Consider the following 16,075-nt stretch of genomic DNA (forward strand, 5'->3'; position numbering starts at 1 on the left):
ACCTGAACATTTAAATTAAAGTTATTGTTGGTGTGCTGTATTGAAATATGGAGGTAGTTTTGAAAATTCATAATTAAGTGTACTAAAAGTATAGTACTTTGTACTAAATAGAATTCAATATAGATTTTAGTTTTGGAAATTCGTACTTATGTGTACGAAAATTACTAAATTGTAATAAATTTGATACAATAGAGATTTGGATGAACTGATAGACCTGGAATCCTGAAATGTGGTATTAAGATTATCCAACAGGATTGAGATATGGAAATTCTTTTTTACCTATGTGTACTAAACGGTACATTCTTGATTTGTCTGATCCGTTCAGAGCTGGAATAGTGAAAATTGGAATTAAGAATATTGCTGTATTGTAGACTTAAGGGGGTTTTGTAAATTCGTACTTATGTATACGAAAGTGCTAAATGGTAGTAAATTTGGTAAAATTTGGAATTAGGTGAATGGATAGCGCTGAAATCCTTGAATTGTAAGATTGTAGAATATTGAGGTTGAAGGACCACCAGGACGTGATGATTAAAAGATATTTTTCACGAATATGACAAATAAATCTTCAATATTCGATTTTTGAATTTTTTACATGGCCGAACAAACAAGGTGAAGTAAATACTACAACAAATACAACTCAACAACAGCCACATAGAAAATTGTTTTTGTTTGTAATGTTAGTGTCATCGGTATATGTAAACAAAAGAAGGAAATGTGTACAAATTATTGAAATTAAAAAAAAAAAAACTAATATTTTTTCACCTTTCATTAAATATTTTGAAAAACATCAAGGGAAATTCTTTACATTTTCAATTTGAATGTTTCAATTACATTCCACTAAATGGATAATTTCTCGCAGAAAGTAGAATTCTTGCAAAAATGTTTGGGATCGCTGGAAATTCATTGAAAAAGGAGAAGCTGTTTGAGTCTTTTGTTTTTGAAAACATGTTTATTAGGGCTATTTTTTTTTTAAATTTAACAAAATACCACACATATTAACAAATATTGTACCGCCTCTGTAAGTGTGCGGCACGTCGATCGGACTTCGATGAGGGTACATGTCCTTGATATGAAGAAGTCTTTATGAGAAATAGTTTTTTTCGGAATGATATAGTTTTCCGCAAAAAATATATATCCCTAATATACATGGAAAATAGAAACAAATATATAAAATGTCGTGCGGGTATTGCTTTTACCTTATATTGTTCTACCATGAATTTTTTAATAATATTATTTAGAGAACTAATAAATTCAACAACAATATGCAAATAACATTCAACAACCAGAAGGCCCACAATATTTCTTTGTTTCTATTTATTTCTTTAGTATTATCTATATTAATAAAAGAGTAAAGTGATTGACTGACTGACTGACTGACTTAATGATTCATCAACGCCCAGACGAAACGACTGAAGCTAGAATCCTGAAATTTTGGGTGTGGATCACTCTTGGTCCGAAGGGGTCAGATAAGGCTGGGTTTTTGGAAATTCGAACTGGAAGGGTACGAAAAGTACTAAAAGGTACTAAATATGGTACCGTTTGTATTTGGCGAACCGGTAGAGCTAGAACTTTGAAATTTGGAATGAAGGTCACTGATGGAGTGTAGGAAAGATGTGCTAAAAGGTTTTTAGAAATTCGAACTATAAGTGTTCGAAAAGTACTAAAGTGTACTAAATTTGGTGCCAATTCGTATTTTGTGAACGGATAAAGGTTAAAGGTTGAAATTTGGTGTGAGAATCAAGGTTAAAAGGTACGGTTGACATAAGGTGGTGGCTTAGGAAAAGTGTACACATGTGTACGAAAAGTACTAAATGGTACTAAATTTGGTACAATTATGATTTTTGCGAACGATAAGAGCTGGAATCCTGAAATTTTGAATTAAGGCTACTATTGGATAGTAGAATGCACGTATTTTTGAAAATTAGTATTTATGGGTACGAAAAGTACTAAATTGTACTAAATTTGGTACACTTATGATTTGGACGAACGGATAGAGTTGGAATCCTGAAATTTTGTACTAAGGCTACTGTAGGATAGTAAAATGGAAGTAGTTTTGAAAATACGTACTTATGGGTACGAAAAGTACTAACCTTGGTACAATTATGATTTGGGCGAACGGATAGAGCTGGAATCCTGAAATTTGGAACTAAGGCTACTGTTGGAGAGTAAAATGGATGTAGTTTTTAAAATTCGTACTTATGGGTACGAAAAGTACTAAATGGTACTAAATTTGGTACAATTTGGATTTAGGTTGAACGGATAGAGCTGGAATACTGAAATTTTGAGTTGATGCTACATTTGGAGGGTAGAATGGAAAGTAGTTTTGAAAATTCGTACTTATGGGTACGAAAAGTACTAAATGGTACTAAATTTGGAATAATTACGATTTGGGCGAACGGATGGAGCTAGAATCCTGAACCAAGGCTACTGTTGGAGAGTAGAACGGAAGTAGTTTTGAAAACTCGTACTTATGGGTACGAAAAGTACCAAATGACACTAAATTTGGTACAATTATGATTTAGGCGAACGGATAGAGCTGGAATCTTGAAATTTGAATTAAGACTAATGTTAGAGAGTAGAATGGAAGTAGTTTTGAAAATTCGTATTTATGGGTACGAAAAGTACTAAATGGCACTAAATTTGGTACAATTATGATTTGGGCGAACGGATAGAGCTGGAATCCTGAAATTTGGAACTAAGGGTACGAAAAGTACTAAATTTGGTACAATTTGGATTTAGGTTGAACGGATAGAGCTGGAATACTGAAATTTTGAATTAATGCTACAGTTGGAGGGTAGAATGGAAGTAGTTTTGAAATGTCGTACTCATGGGTACGACAAGTACTAAATGGTACTAAATTTGGTACAATTACGATGTTGGGCGAACGGATAGAGCTGGAATCCTGAAATTTGAATTAAGGCTGCTGTTAGAGATTAGAATGGAAGTAGTTTTGAAAATTCGTACTCATGGGTACGACAAGTACTAAATGGTACTAAATTTTGTACAATTTGGATTTAAGTTGAACCGATAGACCTGGAATCCTGAAATTGTGAATTAAGGCTACAGTTGAAGGGTTGAATGGTAGTAGTTTTGAAAATTCGTACTTACGGGTACGAAAAGTACCAACTGATACTAAATTTGGTACAATTATGATTTAGGCGAACGGATAGAGCTGGAATCTTGACATTTGAATAAAGACTAATGTTAGAGAGTAGAATGGAAGTAGTTTTGAAAATTCGTACTTATGGGTACGAAAAGTACTAAATGGTACTAAAGTTGGTACAATTATGATTTGGGCGAACGGATAGAGCTGGAATCCTGAAATTTGGAACTAAGGGTACGAAAAGTACTAAATTTGGTACAATTTGGATTTAGGTTGAACGGATAGAGCTGGAATACTGAAATTTTGAATTAATGCTACAGTTGGAGGGTAGAATGGAAGTAGTTTTGAAAATTCGTACTTATGGGTACGAAAAGTACTAATGGTACTAAATTTGGAATAATTACGATTTGGGCGAACGGATGGAGCTGGAATCCTGAACTAAGGCTACTGTTGGAGAGTAGAACGGAAGTAGTTTTGAAAATTCGTACTTATGGGGACGAAAAGTACCAAATGATACCAAATTTGGTACAATTACGATTTGGGCGAACGGATAGAGCTGGGATCCTGAAATATGAATTAGAGAGTAGAATGGAATCAGTTTTGAAAATTCGTACTTATGGGTACGACAGGTACAAAATGGTACTAAATTGTGTACAATTTGGATTTAGGTTGAGCGGATAGAGCTGGAATCCAGAAATTTTGAATTAAGGCAGCAGGTTGAGAGTAGAACGGAAGTAGTTTTGAGACTTCGTACTTATAGGTACGAAAAGTACTAAATGATACTAAATTTGGTACAGTGGGTATTTGGGGGAACGGTAGAGCTGGAATCCTGCAATTTGGTAAGACTAAGATTGGAGTGTAGGATTGAGACATGTAGGTAGTTTTTAAAATTCGTACTTATGGCCACGAAATATACCAAATGGTACAATGTGAGTGTACCGATGGCGCTGGAATCCTGTTTTTTGGAATTTAGGTTACTGGTGAAGTGAAGGATTGCGGTAGTTTTGGAAAATCGTACTATTGGGTGTAGGAACAGTGCTGGAATCTGCATTTATTTGGATTTAGTGTGAGTACTGGTGTTCAATGTTAGTCGTTTTTGTTTGATTAAAATTGGTTTAAGTACAATAAAATCTTCAGTGTTCGCCATTTTCATATTATATATTGTTTATTTGTTTTTTATATCCTTTCCGCATACGAAGTAGCGGGCACTTTGCTAGTTTTTTAATAAATTGCAATAGCCTTTTTTTGCATGATTACCAGATCCATAATTGGTTTTGAGGGGTCATCAGAGCCACAAACAAACGCAGATTAACAATTTTTATTGAATAATTTTTTTTATTAAAATCACATAAGCTCTTCTTTATTGTTTCCCTTGCTGCAAGCTGACTTATATATTCGAATTCTTCTTTTGAAGTTTATGCTGCGATATACATATAAACTAATGTTGTATTTGAAAAATTAGCTAATAAGTGGTAGATTGTTGGCGCTAAGAAACAAAAATGAGCGCCTACAAATCCACTACTTAATAACAATAATTCTTCGTCTGTCTATAAGAAGAGAGTATGACCCTTTGGCACAACAGGAAATTTTTTTTCAATTTGGATGATGGCAACACAATTTATACAAAGTAGCGAAAAAATGGCAAGCTTTTTAAAAATACTTGCCCACTTTTTTACTACTTAATATAAACTGTGTTTTTGAAATTTACAAATGTACGTATTTTTAACAATTAAAACTGCACTTAATTTTATTTCGATATTTTTAAAACTTCTTGTTTTATATCTTAATTGTTTTAAATTTATTTGAATAAATATTTTTTATTATTTAAATTTCACTTCACTTCTGTTACTTCTTCGACTACTGAACTGTGATTGATGTCTTCCATTGCATTTTCGCTGACATTTATATGTCCATGAAGTGATTAGGTACATACCTAGTTCATAAAATTTAGGTAGCCATGAAGAAATGAATGAACTCAGGCTTGTTTTGTCATGAGGGCGGATTAAGTGTTTTCCACTGATAATTATGTTAATGTTTACACGATTCACTGTGTGTGCCAAATATGCTCCTTATCAACTGGACATTGTTTTGTTGGGAAAAACATCACACATTTACACAAGCCACACTCATTATCGCTTCTTCCTTGTCTCTAAATCAATTGTTGTTTTTTGGGTAACATCTTTTAGGTAGCCAATAATCTATTCATAACTAACTGCGGGTTATTTGGTAAACAATAACGAGTAGTTCAATAAGAAAATCTGGAAACATGTGATCTGTGTTTATTTTTTCTTCCAACAAGAAGGGATTTTTTCTGTAATTAGTTGGGTAAATAGAAAGAATGAATACTTGGGAAAATTTCCATAATTACGGGGAATAACAAAGAAATGTGATTCAAAAATTAATTTTAAAATAATTATAATCAAGCTCAGTGATTTTATAAATATTCAATATACTCGAACAAAACATAAAAATACTTTTAATGTAATTTATAATTACCATTTATTATTTGGACTGTTCCAGAATAGCAAGAATCTAAGTACAAATTTGTAAAAATTTTTTTCGATATCATAAACGAAAAATTGTAATCGTAGTAAAATTTTTTAGATTCTTGCAGGTTCTGGAACAGAAAATTATTCACATGAAATTTGGATAACATATTTAGATGGACATTTGCTTGACTTTCGAAGTAGTTTTCGCCCATGCTTAATATCAATCTAATATAATATTAATACCCTACACCACACTGTGGTAAGGGGTATTATGTGTTAGTTAATTTGTATGTAACATGCATAAGGAAAAGAGATAGACCCATAGTTCCTTCTTGGGATATGCATAGAATCACTTTCTGAGTCGATTTATGAATGTCTGTCCGCACGTCCGTTCGCAACGTACAGGTCGCATTTATTGTTCGATTTGGCTGAACATTTGGGAAGATCATTTGTTAGCTGTGGAAAGAACGCTATTGCTTTTGGTGAAAATCGGTTCAGATTTGGATATAGCTCCCACATATATTTTCGGCCGATTTGAGGTATTAGATGCATCAAACCCGCTATATCTGTCCAATTTTGATGAAATTTGGAATCTATGACGGAATTAGGTCTATTAATAAATGCGCCAAATTATATCGAAATCGGTTCAGATTTGGATATAGCTCCCATATATATTTTCGGCCGATTTGAGGTATTTGATGCACCAAACAAGCTATATCTGCCCAATTTTGATGCAATTTGGAACGTGTGACGGAATTTGATCTATAAATAAATTTTCCAAATTATATCAAAATCGGCCTACATTTGGATATAGCTCCCATATATATTTTCGCCCGATTTCACGTGTTTGCTGCACCAAACACGCTATATATGTCCGATTTCGATGAAATTTGGAATGTGTGACTTAAATCGGTCTCGAAATATATGTACGAAATTATATTGAAACCGGTTCAGATTTGGATATAGCTCCCATATATATTTTCGCAAGATTTCACGTATTTGCTGTCCCAAACTCGCTATATATATCCGATTTCGATTAAATTTGGAATGTGTGACTAAATTCGGTCAAGAAATAAAATTATATCGAAATCGACCTAAATTTGGATATAGCTGCCATATATGTTTTCGCCCGATTTCACGTACTTCCTGCACCAAACACGCTATATGTGTCCGATTTCGATGAATTTTGGAAAGTGTGACTAACTTTAGTCTAGAAATGATTGTGCTAAATAATATCGAAATCGGTCCAGATTTGGATATAGCTCCCATTTACATGTTAACATATTCACAGTGGTGTACGGTATTATATACTCGGTCCCAACCGACTTTGATCCTTTCTTTACTGGTTTTGATCATGGTTATTTTTACCAAAGTATTTGAGAACTCATGCCCAAAAGCCTGCCCTTCTTTGTTGAAAAAACACAATCCCGTTGAGGACTGATAGATAATTTTGTTAATATTACTATGTCCTTGGATTCCATTATTTGTCATTTTTACAAAGGTTACATACAACGACATCAAAATTCTTATATTACATATTTAACTTAACCTTAACATCTCTTTAAAAAAATAAATATATTAATATTTATACTCAAAAATCCCACATGACTTACAAAGCAAAAGCTTTGATTGCCATTTCATATATCCTTCCTAAGTGAAGCAACCAACCAATAATCGATAGAAAAATAAATAAATAAATACCAAGATTATTATTGACTACTGCAATACTAAAGATATTTTACAAAAATCCCCAAAAATATATGAAAATAAATATGTCTGTCTGTTTGGCTACGGATATTATCAATAAAAGCCAAAGGGATTTTCCCTTTTGCCCTCGCTCACACTATCACCAAAATGTCAAAGAAAGAAATCAATAAAACCAAAAATATGTGAGTCTTATGATATGCTGGTGTTGTTATGAATTTTAAATAGGTGTGTGTTTATGTTTATGATATACTTTGTGTATGTACGATGTATTGCGAATTGTAGAAAAAAAAAGCAAATTGCCAAAACTAATATTTGCAATATAAGTCCTAAGAAAACACATTTTCTATGCTATTTACGGAATTTAGAAGTGATCCTTAGGGGAAGTGCTGACAGGAGAGGTGCTGTTTACAGTTTGAATGAAAGAAAGCTATCAGGTCTCATAAATGGTCATTTATGGGTTACAATCTTGAATATAATGAGATATTTTCCTAAACGACGCATCATTATTTATACCCTACACCACTATGTCGAAATAATGGTCGTAAAGTCGATCTAGCTATGTGTGTCCGTTTATCCGTCTGTCTGTCTAAAACTTGTAATCACGCTACAGGTAGCAATTTTGATCGGATCGTCACCAAACTTTGGGCGTTGGGGTAGAGCTGGCAAAAAATCGATGGCACTATCGATAATATCGATTGTTTTTTTAAAACTCAATATCGATAGATAGTTTTGCCTATCGATATTATCGGAACAAAAAGACCCAATCTAAAATTCATTGAAATAAATAGAAATTTCGCTGTTTTTCGGTTTTGTGTGTGTGAGAAAGTAAGTCCGTAGTCACACGTACACATTTTTCGGAAAAGTAAAATGTATTTTTTTATATTTTTATAAAATAAAAGCAATTGTTTATTCTCCTTTACATTTCTGTGAACTACTTGTGCAAAATGTCAAGAAAAGCATTGACATTTCCGCCATTTTCATCTTCAAAGTAATGGTGTTGACAACTTAACGATAATATCGATAGCAATCGATATTTTAAAATATTATATCGAAAATATCTAATGTTGGGAATATCGATGGTTTGCCAGCTCTATGTTGTGGGGATCCTGGAGAAAAAGTCAACGTTTTTCCAAAGCGAATATCTCAGCTTCTATAAGCATTGTAGCAAATGCAACACCTTTCTAACAATGTAAAGTAGGCTGTCATAGGTGGTCAAACAACGAAGATATCACAAAATAAAACCAATATCGCAAATAAAACGAAATTTTGAGGGTAAGAAGATTTTGGTAGTCAAATATAAAACTAAATATTAATTATGTTGGTTCAGTTCGCCTTGAGTCATTTGGTATAAAATGAGTATCGTTCCTAAAAAGTGTTTACCAGTGAAAAGCTTATTGCACAGGGGTAGTGGTGAAGGGTAGCACGTAGTCGACCCCGTCCCGACTATGGCCTTTGCTAACTTGTTTTATACAAGGGATAAGGTCTTCCCATAGAAGGCTATTAGGACTTTTCATATAAGGCACTGATAAAGACCTTTCATATAAGAGGTTCGTTCATGCAGAAGGTGACGAGGTCGTCTTGAAGCAGACCTAAAAGTCTGATCAAACATAGAAGACCGCCAGGATTTCTCATAGAAGACCGTTAGGGCTTTTCATAGAATATCATCCGGATTTCTCTGAGAAGGCCAACAAATCACCTCATACATCAGGTCTTCACCCAGAATACTATCTATCAGGTCTTCTTATAAAAGAACAGAAGATCATGCGGGTTTCTCTCAGAAGTCCAAAATATCATGTCATACGAGACCATCAGGTCTTCTTATAAAATACCTTGAAGTCTTCACCACCAGGACTTCTCATAGAAAACTATAAGGTTTTTTCATAGAAGAACACGAAATCCACTCGCCGAAGACCATGATGACTTCCTAAGAAGACCATGAGGTATTTTTATAGAAAACCTTGGGGTCTTCTCATAGAATTCCCATAGATGACCTTATAGAATACCATCAGTCCTTCTTAAAGAAGACCATCAGAACTTCTAATTGAAGACCAGTAAGACCATGAGGTCCTCTTAAAGCAGACCATGGGGTCTTCTCACAATAATGTCTTCTCATAGTAGGCCATGAGACGATCTCATTGAAGACCATGAAGTTTTCTTAAAGAAGACCATGAGGTCTTCTGATAGAAAACAGCTCATCTCTTGAAGAACATGCCGTCTCCTCGTAGAAGACGATGAGGAGGTCTTCCCATAAAAGACCACTATGTGTTCTTATTAAATACCATGAGGTTTTTTTCCTAGAAGACCACCAGATCTTCTCATAGAAGACCGCCAGGTCATCTCATAGAATATTATAAGGTTTTGGCATAGAGGATCATAAGGTCTTCTCATAGATGACCATCAAGTTTTCTCTTATCAGGTCTTCTAATAAAGGGCCGTCATGTCTTCTCACATAAGACTATTAAGTCTTCTCACAGAAGACCTTTGGGCCTTCTCATAGAAGACCTTGAGGTCTTCTCACAGAAGAACTTTCGGCCTTGAGGTCTTAGAAATGTACGTCCGTCTGTCTGTCTGGCATTTGCTTCGTAATATTTTCTCCAAACTTAGTTCAAGTTCGAAAAAGTGTCATTTCGGTCCACTCCTTCAGGTACCACCCCCACAAAAATTCAGAAATGTTCGGAAACATTGTGTGCACGATAACTTTTACAGGAACCCGATATGGTACATACTTTGCACATCAGTAAAAGCCTGCTTTCGAATCGCTTTGATTTTTGTTGTAAAAACTGGCATTCACTGCTTCCATTACGACGGTGTAAGTTTTTTTTTTCAGGGGCATGTCCATAATCCCTTAGAAAATAGCACCATGTGTAGTGGCTGGATCGCAATATAACTCTCGAACTCATCAACCGATTTATTTCAAAATTTGGCCTTCGTATTATTTCGTCCAAACTTAGTTTAAGTTCGAAAGTGGACAATATCGGTCCACAAATTCCGGTACCTCTCCCACAAATGTACAAAACTTTTCGCTAAAATGGTGCGCACAATAACTCTCGATAACTTAGTAGTATAAGTTCGAAGATCAGCAATATAGGTCCACTCCTTCGGGTACCTCCACCACAAATTTTCTGAACTTTTCGCTAAAATAGTGCACGCTATATATGTTGAACGGAGCAACCGATTTTCTCCAAGCTTTGAATCTCCTAATATTTTTCCAATTGTAGTTTAACTTCGAAAAATGTCAATATCGATCTTCTACTTAGGGTACCTCCCTCTCAAGATTGCAACGTTTACGTTTAAGTGCAGTTTAAGGTTTATTCGAATATACTTCGGCAATTTATTCCGATGCTACTCCTTGTGGTCCTGTTTACAGCGATATTATTTTTTTCATGGGCAAGCTCATGCTTCCTGGCGTTGTGGTGAAATGACTGGAGGGTGCGCTATCTATGGAAAAGAAAAGACTCAAAACATAAGATCCACTTCCAAAATGGACCATGCCGATGCATTCCTTCAGGTACCTCCTCCGTAATACTTTTGAGCTTTAATCCAAATATATACTTTTGTCGGCAAGTTCGTACGCCCAAACGGGCCACAAGATCTGAAAATGATTTTGATTGTGTAACCGGTAGTTGATCTGCTTAAAGATGAACATCAGTTTCAATTCACATAGCCTGAGGGTGTATCTCTGTTGACAAAATCGACTGAAAGTTTTTACTTGTCTTCTCGTAAAAGACCCTGAGGACATTTCATAAAATGCCTTGGGATCTTCTCATAGAAGACCTTGAAGACTTCCCATATAGTACCCTAAGGTATTCTCATAGAATATAATTCCCATTTGGTCTTCTTATAGATAAATTCCCATAAAAAATCTTGGTTTTATATGGAAAAAAATTGAAGGCTTCTTATAGAATACCTTGAGACCTTTTTATTGAAGAGTTTGTGAGGTTTTTATAGAAGACCTTGACTTCTTCTAAGAGAGCCCTTAACTACTTCTTAGAAAAGCATTTGAAAATGTTTTATAGACGACCTTGAAGCATTCTCAGAGGAGGAGGAGACAATGGGTCTTCTGAGAGAAGACCATATAGTCTTCTCTTGTAGATGGTTAGGACTTTTCATGGAAGATTATGACGTCCTACCATAGAAGACCACGATGACACCTCATAAAGATCTTCGTATATACCATCATTTCCACCATTAACTTTTCTCATAGAAGACTATTCTGTTTTTACTTAGAAAACCAAGTGTCCTTCTCATAGAATACCGTGAGATCTTCTCATAGAAGACCATCAGGTCTTCTCATAGAAGTAGACCATTAGGTCTTCCCACAGAAGGTCAACAATTCTCATAGAATACCTTCAAAGAAAACTCTAAATCATTTTCTTAGAAAACCATAAAGTCTTTTTTTAGAAGACCGCAAAGTCTTCCCCTAGAAGACCTTATGTCTTCTTTTAGCAGCTCATAAGGGTTTCTCCTAGTAGACCATAAGACGTTTCCCAAGAATATCATCAGGTCTTCACATACATAGATGACCCTGCGATCCTCTCGTAGAAAGTGATAACATCTTCTCTTAAAGTATTATCGTTTCCTTTGATAGAAGACTGTCAGGTCTTCGCCAAAGAAACCCGCAAAGGTTTCTCCTAGAAGATCATAAGATATCTTCCTAGATGACCATGAGAGTTGTCAAAGAATAACTCACATAAATACGCATCTTCCTTTAAATGACCATTCTTCCTCAAAATTATTCAATCCAACAGTTCAAGCATGCCCTTAAATAATTATAGGACACAATCTAAATCAGCAAAACGTTAGCAGTAATAATCAACGATTCGTTGTTGGTGTTGGGTGGAATAATTTATAATCGACCATGAAATGGTGGCTAATAAAACCGTAAACATTGTCAACACATGAACATGATAATAACAATACACACACAGAGCAGATAAGTCATGACCCACCCATTACTTTTCCATGTTAAACATGCATATGAATGAATTCCTTTTATTCTTACCCTCCCCGTTTTTCCTTGTCCATGCTCATATTATCCTGCAACAACATAATTTTCATCATCATCTTACACACTTCCATGTTTTATGACAACAAGTCGAAAGTGGAGGCGAATAACTCAACTTTCAGCTGCCTACGGACAAATGAATTTTGATTTTATTTTATGACATCGAAATGTCTATCAAAGATTAAACCATAACGTAATTCATGTTTGAAGTTCATTTCAATTCGTTACGAATTGTTGTTGGTGTTGTTTTGTGTTTTTTATTTTCAGGAAATCAAAGCAAATCAAACGTGCAATCATTTTGTTTGTTTTTTTATTTGTTAGAAGAGGGTGGAGGGCTTTTGGGGAGAAGAATAGGATGGGGCTATAGAATATGTTGTCCGTGTGGTATATAAATGGCGGCGATAAAATAATATATATGTCTGTCTAGGTATACACATTAGACTGACCCACAAAAAAAAAACAACATGTGTTTGATTGGAACTCCTACCTCCTAAATTTTTTCAATTTGACCCAAAAACGTTATATATGAAATTTTATGACGATCAGTTAAGGTTAACTCGTGCCACCTGGGTGATCTGTGTTTTCATAGTAATTTGCATGGGGCCAAGAAAATTCTCTAAAATCCGCATTTATGGCCCAGCGATGAAAATATTTTACAAGTTCGTTTTTGTGGCGAACAAACGAATCCAACAAAAACTTGTGAAAATCGATTCGGATTTTGATATAGCTCCGATAGGCCGATTTTAGATATTTTGGGCCCTATATAGGAACATATATCGAAATCTGATTACCTTTTTTCAATTGTTTTTAGGATTAGTTTTTTTTAAACAATATTGAGGACCATCAGGGTTATTATGGTGAATAGCCTAAGATTTTTAAGAAATAATTTGAAAACAACGTAAAAAACCCTCCATAAATTATTTCGCTCGACCCACCTCAACACACTTTTGTTGTTATTTTTGTTTTGCCGATTTGCTGTAACTTTTATATGTTATTATTTATTGTTATGATATCGACATAAAACATAAATATATTCCGCTGTTTAGCCCAAGGCCTACAGCTAAACAAATACGCCCATATATCGAATCAATAATAATAATAATTTTGTTTGGGAGACATTCCACAGAATTTGCAGGCAGCATGGACAACTAACTTCATTCACTACTCTGATAATAGGCAAAAAGTTCTGCTCTAGGCCACATCCTTTCCTTTACGAACTATCTCATATTCCTCTTTGACATAGGCACGGAACTGTTGTCGTTAACTAAAACATCTCGCCTTTCATTGACTTTTCGGTTGGTAGGCCGACAATCATATGTAATGTGCTGACATTTGAGCATGTTTTGTGCTCCAGACGACGAAGTATTGTCAATTTTCCAAGGAATCCTCCAACAAAAGTCGTCATCGTAGTTGTTACTGTTCAATGTTCGCCCCTTAGTTGGATGTGATGATAGGACTTTTTTGGCGTTTTTTTTTTCTTTCGTTAGCTCGTTGTTAGAACATTTGTTACAAATGTCGAATTGAAGACTCGCCAACAACGAGCATGTGCTTTCTACCGTAGCATTAGAGAGGAGGTGGCGGGCATGTTGGCACATTATATCACAGTCTACTATGTTCAGCTGTGTACTCTTCTCGCTTCTTCTCTCTGACAACTTGACAAATCGAAAAGTTAACAACTGCAGTCATTTGACTTTTACACTTTTGGAAATCTGTAACGACAGCAAATGGAGTTTTCTTCTTTAGCGGATGATTTTTTTTTTTTTGGTTTGTGATGCTTTGCTTTTTGGCTTGAGATTGTTAAAAGAATGTTCCAAAAAGAAGATAAACACATAATATTATGGTTTATTTTTCTTAAGAACATAGAATACTCAATAGTAAACTATAAAATATTTCTGATAATTGTCTTTACAAAAGGTCTTGAGTCTTTTTGACGACTTTTCATTTCCCGAAATAAAGGATACCGGGACGTGTATCCCAAATATACAATTAACCATTAAAATTACATTATAACACAACACGACTTTTGTTTTATCCGAATTTTTTTATGTTTCTATCTCAAATTGTCGAGCTATTTTCAAATCCGAGTTATACTCAAAATATGCAATTTTTACAAAGTACGACATGGGTCGTCTATATTCTCCCACGCATATTGACGATGAGTATAGCAAAACGTGTTTAGATCGAACGCTCGACATCTTTTTAACAACCTCATGTTAAAAAAAAACAAAAACAAAAAAAAAATTCTTGTGGCCAGGGATAAAGAAAACTGTGTTAAAAAATCATAAAATAGGGTTATGGGCTATATCTCGAAAACTAGAGCTGATAGACAAAAACTGCTTCCGGATTTGAAAATAACTCGCCACTTTGAGTGAGAAACATACATAAATTTGAATAAAACAACCGTTTTTTTTCGTCTTGTTGACCAGTGTAATTTGTCTACCCAATGTATGTTCTACCAAAGTTAATCATCTTGACATACATATAGCCTCTTGATATTGACCCTACTAAGCAACCAACGGCCAGATAGAAAGGAATCTGTTATATCAGACTATAACTTATAGCCTTACAAACGATTTTAAAGCCCTTGTTTTTCTGAGCTTTAGAAAAAATACAAACTCTTTCAATTTCTGTCAAACTCCATGCCAAATCAAATGTTAACCCTTCAAATAAATTTTGAAACCCAACAAGTTTTTCCATAACTTGTCCTAGTTTTTGTCCCAAATATGTAAATATGTATGTATGTAAATTCATTAAAAAAAAAAACACAATTTCCAGCCATTTATTCCCACGTAATGTAATTCAGCGAAACTGCAAAAAGCATGAATGGATGGCATGACTGAAATAAATCACAGCTTTCACTAGAGAAAAATGTAATTTCATTAAATGTTAGCTGTTAACAATTATTTCTCAATTCGGCCATTGGGAAGAGGGTCACCACCGCTGCCACCAAACACTCGACAGCTTGACCAATTTGAGTTGTAAATTAAAAATGTTAATGTAACCATTGCCGTGGCATAAATATGAATATCAAGTGAGCCACTTTTATATCATAAAACCAAACCAAACACACCTATGAATTTCATACTACCTGCACCACTCAGTTACGGGTGAGAGCGACCAGAAAGTCCTTTCTCTACACAAATGCAAATAAATAAAAAGCCTCGTGAATATTTGTTTGTTGGCTTGTTCGTTTTTGTCCATTTGTACCCGTACGAAAATTTCGCTTCAGTTCATCTAGAAAATAATTGTCCATACCTGGACATATATGAATGACCTGAGTAGGTTTTGTACTATATTTGCTTAAGTGTGTGTGTGAGTTTATGAGAAAGAGGAATTGCAGAAATGCTTGCTACCTGTTATACCCAAGTCATAATTCATATGTTAGTCCTCGTAAATACCCAGCACCTCGAAAAAGACAATTCCATAACCTATTCTACTGGGATAGACTTCATTTTAAAATGTAGACATAATGCTTAAGTTTGTGTTTGGAAAAATACGAGGTTAGGTAAGTAATTTGGTAATTAGGTAAGAAGTGGATTTAAAAATAATACTCAGGAAATGTCGCCAACATTACGCTGAGGGGTATTTTTGCCACTCTTGAAATGTGATTTAAGTAGACTTGGGAATTGAATCCGAAAATTTCCCAACTTTGTCGGACTTTATGCAAGGTGCTATGGTACAACTGTCAGACTGGATCCATGCCAAAGGTCTTGAAGTGAACCAGTAGAAACGCAAAGTTCCCGATTTTCCAACAACAATTTTGGTAGGACT

Source organism: Musca autumnalis, unplaced genomic scaffold, assembly GCF_047663935.1.
Source record: "Musca autumnalis isolate F117 unplaced genomic scaffold, ASM4766393v1 scaffold_2, whole genome shotgun sequence".
NCBI lineage: Eukaryota > Metazoa > Arthropoda > Insecta > Diptera > Muscidae > Musca > Musca autumnalis.